We start from the raw sequence: 14,835 nt of genomic DNA, 5'->3' as shown, positions 1-14,835 counted from the left end.
AAGGAGAACGTAGGACTTCTTTCACATCCAACTCTTTGTCAACACACTTATTATTATAATTTAATAAATAAAGCTACTGCGAACACTGGCAACAATTATTTCAATTCCTACAGCTTTGCCGGGTACAGCATCTGACCAGAAGGACGGACTCCGAGGCTGTAGACCACATTTCCCAGAAGCCCACGGGGGCAGAGGGACCGGGATCTCGCTTTGCCAGTAAAAGACTCCATTTCCCAGCATGCAGTGGTAGCGCCGGCCCGCGGCTCCAGGCGTTTCTGGGGAGGGGGCGGGGCCATCTCGGGCTCCGCCCCGCTCCGCGCGTTCCCGCTCGCCCCGCCTCTCACGCTCGCCTGAGCCAATGGGAAGGCCGCATACTGCGGGGTGTGAAGGGGCCGGAGCAGCTGAAGAGTTGCGAGTCGGCGAAACCGGCGGGAAGTTCGTATTGAGCGGAAGGCGACGGGTCTGCAGCTCGGGGTAGGGCGGCCATGCGCCGAGCGGTCCGAGAGCGCCAGCGCCGAGAGGGCGCCGTGGAGGGGGAGGCCGGGGACTGGGCCGGCGCGGGGCGGCCGTGACCTTGGGCGGCGCAGTGGGCTGCGGACGGCGCGCCGCTGGCGTCCTCTCCCGCCGGGGCTCCCTCAGGCCCCGCTGCGGCCCTGGGCTGCCTGCACCGGCCAGGCTGGTCCCCCAGGTTCAGTTCCCGGTTCTGGACGGCATGTAGGCTGGTCATACTTGCACCGCCTCCTGGTTGCTCGGGCTGGGTCTGGGAGGTGACCTCTGTAGGCCAGCCTAGACCGCCGGGCTCCCTACGCCGTCTTGGAGCTCACCCTTTTCAGAGGAAACTGAATGGAAGCAAATATGACATTTTGCAGATGCTGAAAAGCTCCCTTAAAATGAGGACAGGCGACTGTGGGCCACAGTGGTGGGGTTGAGGGAGGGCATCTCAGGAGAGGTGACGTTGGTCTTGAGATCCGAGTTGGGGGAAGGAGCCCGCTCCCCGGAGGATAGCGTTCCAGGCCTTTCTAACCTGGCAGAATCCGACTGAGGCCGGGTGAGAGCTTGCACTTAACCGCAGGGTTCGAGGCGGTGGAGCTCCGTGGGGAGTTATACGAGGGATTTTCGCATCCTTCTGACGGTTGTCCTTTGTTGTCTCTCCGTAGCTGCAGGCTGGCTCCCTTTGCTGATGCAGCTGTATTCAAGGGCAGCAAATAGTTTTTCCTTCTGTCGAAATAATTTTTGGCTCCGGTCTTAAAACTCATAGGTGATTTATTTAAATTCGACGAACAGCACCAGCGTCGCTGGGTTGAGAGAGAGAGGAAGGGGAAGCAGCCACTGGGTTCCTACTGAGGCCACCCATTTTTCTAACTTGTTTTCTATCAAGTCACCCATTTTTCCCCCCGATGCTTTGTATTGACTCTTCCTTTACCTCCCCCGTCTCGCCTTCTTGGAACAACTTGGAAATACCAGTTTTGCTCTTGGGAGGGTGGCGGTTTCAGGGAACTGTCAAAGAGTCTCATTAATTATTATTTTTTCTTTTGTTTTTTTTAAACTGCAGTTGCCCATCTGTGGAGTCTGAAATTTGCAAGAGTTTTAAAAAAATGTAGGGCAGCATTTGTTTTTAAGAGTTAAGAATAAAGGCCCCTTATTTTCCATGACATGCTGAGTGTGTTACTTCTGGGGAGAAATTAATCTACAATTTTAAAGTAGTTTCAGAGGGGGGGCAGGGGTTCTTTATATAATCATCTTATTCAAATTATGTTTGTGCTGTTCAAAATGGCCTGTAGCAATTGGAATTAAATTTCTGGGTGGGTAAGGTGATGTTGATCAGCTACCTGTGGAAGGGAATGCAACTTAAGTTGTCACTTAACGCTAGCTTCTGCCGAAGCTGCCACAGGTGCTATTCTCTGTGCATCTCATCATTGCTGATCAGATTCTGAGTTAATATGGTAACACAACTTGAATCCAATGACAGTAAACTTGTGTTAAGCATTATTGTCCGTTTAGTACTAGTATCTAGTGCAAATATCAGGTTTAGAGTGTAATGGCTTCTTAATGTTCAGCGCTGCAAAAAACGCGAGAGGATATTTGTTAAACAAATGAGAAAATGGAGGAATGTGTCAAGCACAGAACCTGGCATATAGTAAGTTAGTTAGTGCCCAGGAAATGGTTATATGGAAAGCTTATGCTAAGTTTTATTCCAGGATGCAAGTGTATATTTTAAAAATAACAGTAGTGCATTCAAAATGTTGACAGATCCTAAAATTAAATTTCTTAAATAAGCCAGCTTTTTTTTTTAAATTTGAGAACTAATGTGAAATAATAATAAATACATAAGTGAATGTCCCAGATGTCTAGGAAAGAAAAACAAGATTTTTATTTTGACAGCTATGTTTTTTTCCCCTTAAAACCATCCCTAAGAAGATATAATGTGCTATGAATAGAATTTTGATTTAAAAAACGAAACTTTGAAAGTATTTTTGATTTGATAAATAAAACTTACTGGAAATGAGGCAAAGCTTAAAAATTTACCTTATATCAAATGAAGAAGAAGGATGACTCCTGAATTTATGCAAGTGTGCAAATGTTGATATCTCCATGTATCAGGCACTGAACCTAATGGAAAGTAAATGCTGCCTCTGTGTGTGAGTGAGGCTTTCATGGAAATTGGTCTTGATGGGTTTTAAGAATGATGGGTAACTGAATAGGCCTGGAGAATATTTTTCAGACTGGTAGGACGTTTTACATGTTTGCCAAGGTTATTTTTCAGAGTAGCAGAGGTGGACTCATTTATTCACCAGATGTCATGTGGCTACTGTATGTCAGGAATTGTGCTGGGTGCAGAGTCTCTTCTTGCTATCGTGTTTTGTCGAAGCAAGTGTTCTTTTAGATTAATAGAGGTCATTCTTTTTGACTTTGGTTGTCTAGCCACCACCACACAAGGAGTCAAATGTGTATGGCACGTTTGGAAAACTATACTCTTAGTGATAAAATGTAGAAAATATGGAATAAGGGTGTAGTATTAATTTAGAAAGGTGATAGAATCCTGACAAAGCATTTAGCTAGGTGGTGTAACCAAGATGTCTTTATACTCTAGGGCATGTTTGGCCCTTTTGACCCGAATTCCTGTGAATATGTTCGTACGTGCCATTATAAAGCTATAAAGAGGGCTGTGCCCTTTAATATCTTGTCCCCTTAGCTTCTGAATGATATTTAAGTACCTAACGTTTTGAGGTGGTTGTTTGGAAATAATTTCATGCACTTGCCCAATTATTCCTGCTCCATCTCTCCCAATGTCATCTTAAATCTTTGCACTCAAACTCAAGCACATTCTGCTCTTCTTTTCTGGATGACATATGGACACTTGATGAAAGAAAAGCTCTCTAGAGAGTCTGGAGGGGTATTAAGTCTGCCCTTCCCCCCATAATTAGAATTTGATTTTTAATATTCACCAGTATACACTAATGACAAGAAACTACTTCTAGTAACATCGGTGAGTAAATTTATTAAGAATTTTAGGGACTTCCCTGGTGGTCCAGTGGTTAAGACTCCATGTTTCCAATGCAGGGGGCACAGGTTCGATCCCTGGTCAGGGAAGTTCTGCATGCTGTGCGGTGAGGCCAAAAAAAAAAAAAAAAAAAAAAAGGGAATTTTATTAGCCACAACATTTTTGTCAGCTTGGTTTGAATTGTATTATTTATTTAGTCTTAGTGTAGGTACATGGATTTTGATGATTCTTTGCAATAATTCCTCTCTCTCCAAGGGATAGAAGCCAGTACTCTCAGATTTGAAAATTCTATAGATGCTGTCCACACTGGCCAATATTTAGGATGAATATTAAACATACTAAAATGTTTATCAATAAGCCACATATATTAAGTGGGAAGATACACTAGATGGAAGTCATGTAATTAAGTTGCAAGGTTATTAATTTGAGATTTGACAACGTTCTGTCATATTGTAAGGACACATTTGTCTTGGAGCTCAATATCCAGAATTACATAGTTGGTCGTGAAAGGGACTGATGAGAACTGGAAAGTCAGTGGGCACAAGGGCAGCACCATCCCACTCTTTTCACGGGTTTTTAGTTTCTTTCTGTGCATTTATTTTGTTTTCTCTGCAGACTGGCAGACTTATTGCTGTTTACATTTGGGATAGATATGTCTGCTTCAGATCTAGCTCCTTGTTTCAGGAATCCCAGAGAGACTCCATTATCGATCTAATTGTCAATTATATCCACAATTTTTAAAAAAGTCATGAAGTTAGGAATCTTATACCTAAGATAACTACAGCTTTATTTCAGATTAGTTGCTTTCCTCAAATTGTCTTACCAAGTAACAGCTGAACAAACTGCCGTTGTTGATACTGCGTATAAATGGATTGTGATCACACTGTGTGTTAGAAAGTGCTGTTAGGCCTTTAGTCTTCATAGACTGCGTCAGGAACACAGAGAAACAAACTTGCTGTTTCTGTTGGCAATGTTGCTTTTGTTCCACTTCTTATTGCAGCTTATTATATAATACAGCAACAGAGCTGTCAACATACAGATTATATCTGATTATACATTCTTCATTCATTAGCGGTAATAAAGAAGAAGTCTTTTTGTGGGAATCAGGAAAAAAGTTTTAAAAATCCATTTAAAAAATACTAAGGTCAGATTATAACATTTAAGAGGCTTAATCTTACTTGTTTTACAGGCTTTTAGAAAGCATTGTAGAAATTGTGACTTTCATGTGTTGCTGCCCATGTGAAATGGTACAGCCACTCTGGGAATTCGTTTGGCAGTGTCTTAAAAAGTTAAATATACGTCAAACACATGACCCAGCAGTTGCACCCCTGGGCCTTTATCCTCGGAAAATAGAACCTTATGTTCATACAAAGACCTGTATGTGAATGTTCCTAGCGGCTTTGTTTATAATAGCCAAAACTCAGAGACAACCCAACGCGTCCTTCGGTGGGTAAATGGTCAGATAAAATGTGGTATAGCCATATAATGGAGCACTACTCCTAACAAAAAGGAGCAAACTATTGACACAAGCAACAATTTGGATAGAGCTTAAGGGCATAGTACTGAGTGAAAAAAGCCAGCCTCAAAAGGTTGTGTGATTCGAATTCCATTATATAGTATTCTCAAAATGATAAAATTATAGAAATGGAGAAGAGATCAGTTTTGTAAGGTGAGGGCTTGGGGTATGGTGTGACTATAGAGGGGGAGCATGAGGCAGTTTCTTTGGGGTGATTGAACAGTTGTATGTCCTGTTTATTGTGACGGTTATAAGAATCTTTATAGGTGATGAAATGTCACAGGACCATACACGTGTGTGTACGTGCACTCACACACACACACACACACACACACACACACACAGTGTAAAAACTAAAATTTGAGTAAGTACTTTTATTACTAACACTATCGATGTCATTTTCCTAGTTTTGATCATTGTATTGTGCTCATCCTTTGTATGGCTTTGCCACATAATATTCATCCATTGAAGGTTGTGGTTTGTCTAGTTTTTGGCTATTACAGATAAAGCTGCTATGAGCACTCATGTACCGGTTTTAGTATGAATATAAGTTTTCACTTTTCTAGGATAAATACTCCAGTGCAACTGTTGGGTTGTAGGGGTAAGTGTGTGTTTAAACTGCAAACTTTCCCAGAGGTGTACCATTTTACAGTCTTATCATCACTACAGGAGAGATCAATTTCTCCACATCTTTACCAGCATTTGGTGTTAGCAGTATTTTTTATGTTAGCCATTTTAATAGGTGTGTATTGGTATTCCATAATGGCTTTAATTTGCATTTTCCTAATGGCTAATGATGTTGAACATCTTTACATGTGCTTATTTGCCATTTGAAGGGTTTCAGAAAAAGCCTCCCCCAAATGTGCCGTTATGGCATGCAGATTACCTTAAGCCAAAGACAGTGGAGACCCAAGACTCAAGAGCTTTTTACCTCCACTTCAACTGCCAAATGAATTTGGATAGGGAGCCTGGCTCAGAGAGAGCTATTACCAGAGCTAACTTTTATCTGAAAGCCCTCTCTGTTTGGCATCTAATAACAAAACATCTGATTTTATTGTCTGAATTACCTTCCTCCCCTTTGAAGTCCCAGGCCCCTGTCCCCTTCCTTAGCTCAGGATGGTATATTAGCCTCAACTGCCCAACTTACCCTTGGGTCCCATATTTTTATGGAGGTAATTAAATTTGTTTTTCTCCTGCTAATCTGTCATATGTCAATTTAATTAATATACCAGCCAAAAGAACCTAGAAGAGTAGTGGAAAAATTTTTTTTCACTCCCACACATTCATATCTCATTTGGTGATTTGTCTGTTGAAATCTTTTGCCCATTTTCTAATTTGTTTTCTTATTGTTGAGGTTAGAGTATCCTTTATATATTCTGAATACAAGTCCTTTGCCAGATATGTGATTTGCATATATAGTCTCTCAGTCTGTGGCTTGTTTTTTCATTCTCTTACAGTGTCTCCTGCAGCACAAAAGTTTTTAATTTTGATGAAGTTCAACTTACCAATGTATGGATCGTTTTTGGTGTCATGCATGTCTCAGAACGCTTTACCAAACCCTAGGTCAAGTAGATGTTCCAAGTTTTCTTCTGTTTTACAATTTTATGTCTTACATTTTGATCAATGAATTCGTTTTGGGTTAATTTTTGCAGAGGGTTTGACGTTTAGGTCTTGGTTCTTTTTTTTTTTTTTTCTTTTGTCTATGGATGTCCAACTGTGACAAACCATTTGTTGAAAAGACTACCCTTTCTCCATTGAATCATTTTTTTTAACCTTTATCAAAAATCAGCTGGCTGTACACTGTAAACTGCATACAAAATGAAGATAGGAGGAAATGAGTAAGCAAGTAAGGATGAAAATTAATACAGATTTATGAAGGTGTATGAAGGTATGGAGACTCATGCCTTAAGTCTTGAAAAAAATTTATGTATAGATTTGAGAGGAAGTGGGAACACATTTTAGAGAATAGCATGAGCAAAGTTAGGTCCTAGAGAAAATAGGTAAGAACTGGCTGTTCTGGGGAGTCATGGGAGTGAAGGGGAGGATAGTTGGTTCATGAGTCTAGAAAACTGCTGGCCAGTTTATAATCAGTTTCATTGGCCACTAGAATGTACTGTGGGTTCTTGAGCAGGAAAAATGATATGGGAGAGATGGTCTTCAAGAGAAGTTGTTTTAGGGGCACCTATAGCAGTACAGTAATATGTTGGTAGGAAGAACAGGTTATAGCCAGGACCCTGAACTTGACTTAGTACTTTGTGTTACAGACGTCTACCACAAAGCCAAAACAGTGGTGTCACTTTATAACAATGTCCTTTGTATTTCCTAGAAGAATAATAGTAGATTTCAGACTTTTGCCACTGTCCTCAGTGATGGATACTGGGAACTCTGCTGGACTTTCAAACTCCTTCATTTTAATGCTTCTTTTAGTAAATTGTACATGTTGGCTCATTGTTGATGTGGGTGACATTTCTTATCAGACCTAAAAAGGGTCCAAGGGGTGAGCAACTGAAATGATAAAAACGTAAAGAGTTGATAAATTGGTCCAGTGAGGAAAAGTTAATGGAATCACTTTTATTTATCATGGCTAAGAGGAGACTTAGGGGTTATTTAATCAGTATGTCCTGATACTTGTATATGAAGAACCACATGGAGAATGATGATGACCAGCTGTTCTTCAAAATCACCGAGGACTGAACAAGGACACACAGCTCAAACTGCAGCATTAGAGTTTTAGTCTGAGGGAAGAATTTCCAAGCAATAAGAATGTTAGATACTTCATGCCAGTGATCCAAAGGATCTTTAGAGATAGAATAGGAACCTAGATGTAGTTTAGGGACATTTTGCTTATAGTCAGGGGGATGTGATACGTGACAGCCCCCGAGTCCTAATTTATTAATTTGTGACCCAAAATACTCAGTTTCTGTTTTAACATCCACTTCCCGTTCTTGATTCTTTCCCCGAAGAAATTATATTTCTTTTTCTGTTCACCTTTGGGAAACTCATTTGGTTTCTGCCTTCTTTTGTGCATTTAAAAGATTATCTTGGATGTGGATTAAACTTCTGTCATTTAAAAAATAGCCACTTAACAAATAGAACTTATTTAATGTCAAACTGCTAAATATCCATATGCATTTCTACTTTTTAATTAGAACATGGGAAGCCATATCATTCCATTTTTATAAAACATCAATGATGACTTGTTGAGCAGAGGATTTTACTGCATAAGAGATTACCGTGACGTGTATTAATGAAAGGTTGGCAATGTGAAAAGCTTTAGTGCAATCACTTATTTGCCTTCAAAGCACTTTTTCTGTTTGATTTAATTTCCTTAGTCTGATTCTTTTCCACAAGTCTGGATCTTTTTTCCACTGAAATGTTCAGATTGACCAAGACTGTTTTACTTGTGATTGCAACCCTTCAGTATTAAAGCGGAGTTTTTTGTTTTTGGTTTTTTTTTTCCCTGCAGAAGAGCAAGCTCTTACAGTGCTATGCAAGCTGCCCATTTAAAACTATCATTGCTTGGCACCTATGCCCTAGTGACAGTTTGACCAACATGTGAGCAGGCACACTGCCATCCTGACAGATGGGCTTGCGTAGAGGCAGCCAAGAAACCATGTATCTGCATCTAGTGTATTTGTTAAGGGCAGGATTCCCAGTCGGGGATGTTCAAACGTCTGTCCATCCTGAGCTTTCACGCCTATGGATAAAGGGATGTCATCATTAATCTCAGCTTCTGACTGAGATTCCATGGGTATATAAGAGCTTCTTGGCTCTTACAAAAGTAGGCAGTTGGGGACAGTCAGTATAATTGATCTCTCCTTCATCACTGGACTACTTCAAATAATCCTTTCCTCTTTCTCCCAGCCAACTAGGTTTGCAGTGAGTACAAACCTGTTCAGACATTGTCCCGATACTTCTAGAATACGTGCTGTTTCATTTGTTTTCTAGAGTACGAAAGCTTTGAAGTCATGAGTATTTATGGTTGGGACAGTGATGTACATAGTTGGAGTCAGGTAGATCTGAATTCCAAGATTGACAGCTGTATGATATCAGGGCAACCTAATTTTACCATCACATCAAGGTGAAATAGTAGCTATTTCATAGGTGGTTTTGAGAATGACCTGTGAAATATGTACAATGAATCACTTGGTATCATGTCTGGTCCACTGTATGTGTTCAGTAAGTGTTTATCATCATCACCATATCATCATCACTGTAACATGCCTGAGGGTATTTTTCTCTGGAGAGTTATCGAAACAGAAAATCTTTATTCCACTCATTTCCCACCATTCTTGAAAGTCATGTATTGGATATCATCACATTGTCTGGTCTATAATGGAATGCCTCCGATGGCAGGGAGCTCACTACTTTTAGAACAGGGTTTTTCAACCATGTGACTGGTGACATTTAGATGGGTCGTTCTTTGTTGTAGGGGATTGTTCTCTGAATTGTTGGGTGTTTAGCATCCCTGGCCAGGGAGGCAAAATTGTCCCTGTTTTTCATAAAGTTTTGACTGTTAGTAAGTTCTTTCTTAGATTGAGTGGAAGTCTACTTTCTTCTTTCTCCCACCCAATTCTGTCTTTTGGAGACATGTAGGACAAGCTGAATTCCTGTTCCACGTAATGGTTTTTCAAATGCTCAAAGACCGTCATCTAGTCTCCTCAGTCTTTTTGAGTTGAAACACCTCCATCTAGTTCATTAACTGTTCCTTGCAAGGCATGATTTCATGTCACTTCACCACATTGGTGACTTTCCTTTGATTTAATCCCCTGTTTAAACTGTACTGCTTAAAATTGAATACAGTACTCCAGGCAGGGCTTGATTAGTAAAAAATTGAGTTGCATCTCTGGTTTTAGACACAACACTTTTCTTCTATTAGGCTAGGAAAAAATATTGCCTTTCTTCTACATACTACATTTTTATTATCAGCTATATCTTTTTGATAACCACATCATGGTTGAACCTAGAGTTGAATTAAACCCCTAGATCTGTTTAAGCCATATCTTCTTCATTCTGTTTTTATGCATTGGTTTTGGTGCTCAAGCATGAGGACTTACGTTTATCCTGTTAAATTTTTCTTTTTTAATTTAGCTAACTGCAATCCCAATTCTTGGTCAACTCTGAAGTTTCTAGTTCAAAAGAACAAGTAGGTGATGATGATGCTGTCAACTGAAATTGAAAATACAGGAGAAAGGTGTGTGCGTTTGTGCGTGTGCACGTCTGTGAAAGGGGAATTGGGGACGGAAGGCTGAGGAATCCCAATATTAAGAGGCAGCTGGACACAAAGGAGGCAACAAAGGAGACCAAGAAGGGGTGGGCAGAAAGGTAGGATAGAAATGAGAAGAGTATCTTGGAAGCCAGAGTGACTGTGTATTGAGTACTGGGGTAGGTACTTGAATACAAAATGAATAGGACATTGTCTCTGCTTTCTGCTTCTGTTTTTATTTGCCCCATGGTTTAACTGTTCAGTTAATGGCATTACCTAGTCAATTATGCCTGAAAACTTAGAGTCATTCTTATTTTGCCTTCATACCCTTAACTGTTAGGTTACCAAGTTCTACTGATTCAAAACAATACATAGTGGGAAGAGTGCATAAATCTTAGCTAGCTCAATGATTTTTTTTCTTTTTTTTTTTAACATAGTGAACACACTATAATTACCACCAAGATCAAGACATTTGCTATTCTAGCACTCCAGAAGTCTCTGTTGTGTCCCTTTCTAGTAATTATTCCCACCCTGGTAACCACTCTTCTGACTTCTATAACTATAGCTTAGTTGCCTGGTTTTGAACTTATATGTACATGGAATTATATTACGTACTCCTTTTAACCAGGCTTCTTTTATTCAACATTGTATCTGAGATTCATCCATGTTGTTGCATATATAGTATGTTGTGTTTTTTTTTTTTAATAGCTCGGTAGTTCTGGTTATCTGTTATTGCATAATACATTAGTTTTGGTTATCGATTACTACATAACACAGCACTCCAAACTTAGTTGGGGTTAAACAACAACCATATTAATTTTTTATTTTTTATAAATTTATTTATTTATTTTTGACTGCGTTGGCTCTTCGTTGCTGCACGGGCTTCTCATTGCGGTGGCTTCTCTTGTGGAGCACGGGCTCTAGGCGAGCAGGCTTCAGTAGTTGCGGCACGTGGGCTCAGTAGTTGTGGCTTGCGGGCTCTAGAGCACAGGCTCAGTAGTTGTGACGCATGGGCTTAGTTGCTCCACAGCATGTGGGATCTTCCCGGACCAGGGCTTGAACCTGTGTCACCTGCATTGGCAGGCGGACTCTTAACCACTGCGCCACCAGAGAAATCCTCATCTGGGATTGTTGATCAGAGCACCTAATTTGTTGTTTTTTTTTTTTTTGAAAGTGGCTATTTTTCCAGCGGTATATCTAAAACAGTTTGAATGGAGTCAGAAACTTCTACTTGAAACTTGCTTTGCTTCTTTGCAACTTTTGAGTCCGTGGTGTACTCTTTGGATAGTGTTCAGATTTTGCTGCTGAAAAGGCTGTAGTGGGGTTGATGATCATATATAACAAGAGGAAGGTCAATGTTTGTTTCCAGAAGCAGAGATTCCTTTGAGAAGGAGAGGAGATTTAGGAAATATCCAGTGAGCACTGTCTCTCTGGTATTGGATAAAATCACAGCAATTTGGAGATGAGCTCCTGCATCCTCATTCTGGGCCCTTGTAATAAGAAACCAAGCTTAAATTGGACATTGCATGTGTAGGGGCTTAGGTTGGTGTTATATTTATTTTCTTCAGTGCATATTCTTCCTCTTCTGTTTTGGGACTAAGTTTTATCACCTTATCACTAGTATGGTGGTTGCTATAAAGGTGGGTGTGCCCTGGTTGCAGATTCTCCACAAGGCTTTGGCTCTTCAAACACGTTGGCTGGGTTCCCAGAGGAAGCTTCCTGAGAGTGACTTATCCTTGGAAGTCACATAACATCACTTCCACTATACTCTGTTGGTTGAAATAGACACAACCCTGCCTGGATTCAAGGGGAGGGAACTTAGACCTCACATCTTTATGGAAGGTGTGTCAGAAAATTTGTGACCATTTTTAAAAACTACCTCAAATTATAGACCACAATTGATCCATTCTGTTGTAGATGGATATTTGAATAGTTTCTACTTTGGAGCAATTGATGAATAATGCTGTTGTAAACATTCTTGTTCATATTTCTTGCTTCATATGTATATTCATTTTAGTTGAGTGTAGATCTAAGAGTAGAGTTGCTAGTCATAGGGCATATGTATCTTTAGCTTTAATAGGTAGTTACTCCCAAACAGTTGTCCAAAATGATTGTACCAATTCATACTCCTACCAGCAAACTGAGAGTTCCCATTGCTCTGCAACTTCACTTCCACTTGGTACTGTCATTTAAACATTAAAAAATTTTTTTTAACCATTCTGTGGTTGTGTTGATTTCATTGTGGTTTAATTGGCATTTCCCTGATAACTAGTGACTTGAGCACCTTTTCATATGCTATTAGCCTTTTAGGTATCCTGTGTTGTAAAGTGCCTGTTCCAAGGCTTTTACCAATTTTTAACAAACTGGGTTGTCTTTTTTCTTATTGAAATGTTGGAGTTTTGTATATTCTGGATATGAATCCTTTGTTGAAAATATGAATTGTAAAAATCCCTTTCCATCTATGACTTGCCATTTCACTCTTGTGTCTTGTTGATGAACTGAAATTCTAAATTTTAATCAATTTCAGTTTACCCATCTTTTCCTTTATGGCTAGTGTTTTCTGTGTCTTGTTTAAAAAGTTTTTGCTACTCTGTGGTCATGAAGATATTTTCCTATGTTATCTTCAAGACGTTTTATCATCTTACCTTTCACATTTAGGTCTCAGTTTTCAGGAGTTGATTTTTGTGTGTTGTGAGGTAAGGGTCAAGGTTCTCTTTTTCCCTATATGCTAATTAATCTATATGAGTAGTAGCAGGTAGCATTGGGTCAGGTGAACACCAGTCTGGGAGTTAGGGTTCCTGTATTCTCAGCCTTAATCTACCTTTAATGCACCTTCTGAATTTGGGCATGTTATTAAACCCTTGTGGCCTCAGCTTCACCTGCAAAATGAAGGATTTGAATGAAATGTTTTCTGATTTTCATCCTGGCTGTAGTTTGCTAGATTATTCTCCCTAGTTTACAGTTTTATTTAGGCCTATCAGAATATTCTTGGAACTCGTTTCTGTTATCTGATGTGTTCTTGATATCTCCCAGCTTTATGTTATCACCAGTTATGATGAGTATGCCATCTAGATTGTCATCTAAGCTACTGAGGAAAGAGCTTTCTTGATCACGGTGGTAAGTCCTCGCCCCCGCACCTGTTCTTCTGATCTTGTTGTTATTCTCTGTCCCTTGCCAGGAGCTCATCATTCTGTTTTAGTAAGCCATGGCTCAGGACGCCAATTCCATTTTTGAATGTCATATACATATACTATTCATTTCGCTTGTCCTTTCCTTCAGTTTCCTACTTGAACTTCTGAGAATCACAGATAACAATGCAGAGTTTCAGGAATCAGCAGAAGTCATTCATGATCAAATGAGTTCTGGTCTCAGTGAATTCTCTCTCTCATGTTGCATGTGTGCTCTGGAAGGTGGCATATCCTCCGAATAGCTGCATACTATACTTGTGCTCTTCAATGGAGTAGTCAGTGAACCACACTGGTGACACAACAAAGTGTACCCTTTGCTGGCTCCTCTGTGTTCTTAGTAGCCTGCGTTGGGGTGATATCTACCCTTCTTTCAGAAGGTATAGTTTCTTTACACAGAATGTCATAACTTCAGGATAGCTATTGTTCCTTCCTTTGTCATTGGTATCACATTTTCCCTCTCATTAATCTTTTTTTAAAAAGTAAGCTTCATTGAGATACAGTTCAGTTATCATACAATTCACTCATTTAAAAGGTATTGTTCAGTGTTTGTATTTTCACAGGACTGTAACCATAATCTAATTTTAGAATATTTTCATCAACCCTAAGAGAACTCCCCTACCAAGTAGCAGTCACTCTCCATTTTCTGCCGTCACCCACTGCCGCCCGGCCCCCAGAGCCCTAAGAAACCACTTATCTGCTTTTGTCTCTATAAATTTACCTATTCTCGAAATTTTACATAATTGGAGTCATACAATATGTGGTCTTTTGTGACTAGCTTCTTTCACTTAGTATGTTTTTAAGGTTCATCCATGTTGTAGCATGAATCAGTGCTTCATTTCTTTTTATTGCTGACTAAAATCCCAGCGTATGGGTATGTCACATTTTATTTATCCATTCATCCTTTGAAGGACATTTGAGTTGTTTCCACTTTTGGACTATTATGAGTAATGCTGCTATCTGTGAACATTTATGCACAAGTTTTTGTGTGGACATATGTTTTCATTTCTCTTGAGTACATACGTACCAGTGGAATTGCTGGGTCATGTGGTAACTCTGTGTTTAACTTTTCTTTAGGAACTGCCAAACTGTTTTCCAAAGTGGCTGCACCATTTTGCATTTTCAGTAGCAATGAAGATCTCTCCAAATCTTCACCAGTACTTGTGATTTTCTGTCTTTTTGTTTATACCCATGGTAGTGTGTGTGAAGTGGTATCTCTTTGCGGTTTTGATCTCTATTTCTCTTAATGACCAGTGAGGTCGAGCATATTTTTGTGTGCTTATCGGCCAGTTGTTTATCTGTTTTGAGAAGTGTCTGTTCAGATCCTTTGTCCGTTTTTAAATTGGGTTGCCTTTTTATTATTGAGTTCATTAACCTTTTAATGTTCACTTTGATTTATTTTCAACTAGAAACATGTTTTTCCTTG

At 39.8% G+C, this 14,835-nt stretch overlaps 1 protein-coding gene across 8 annotated transcripts in view; it reads left to right on the top strand.

Moving 5' to 3' along the window:
- The first annotated feature begins 385 nt into the window (after positions 1 to 385).
- Positions 386 to 14,835, top strand: part of VRK1 (VRK serine/threonine kinase 1) — an 84,419-nt gene continuing 69,969 nt past the window's right edge. For 5 of the 8 annotated variants that reach the window (XM_079912129.1, XM_079912127.1, XM_079912125.1 and 2 more), the window contains exon 1: positions 436 to 474. The gene's annotated coding sequence lies outside the window, so the exon portion shown is untranslated. Of the gene's footprint in view, positions 475 to 953; positions 1,049 to 14,835 lie in introns of those variants that run through there. The other 3 variants (XM_079912124.1, XM_079912123.1, XM_079912126.1) reach the window with 3 other exon arrangements.

The sequence above is a fragment of the Stenella coeruleoalba genome (assembly GCF_951394435.1).
Source record: "Stenella coeruleoalba genome assembly, chromosome: 2".
In the NCBI taxonomy this organism is placed as follows: Eukaryota; Metazoa; Chordata; class Mammalia; order Artiodactyla; family Delphinidae; genus Stenella; species Stenella coeruleoalba.
Note: the sequence above shows the minus strand (reverse complement) of the source record. Positions and strands in the feature narration are given on the sequence as shown.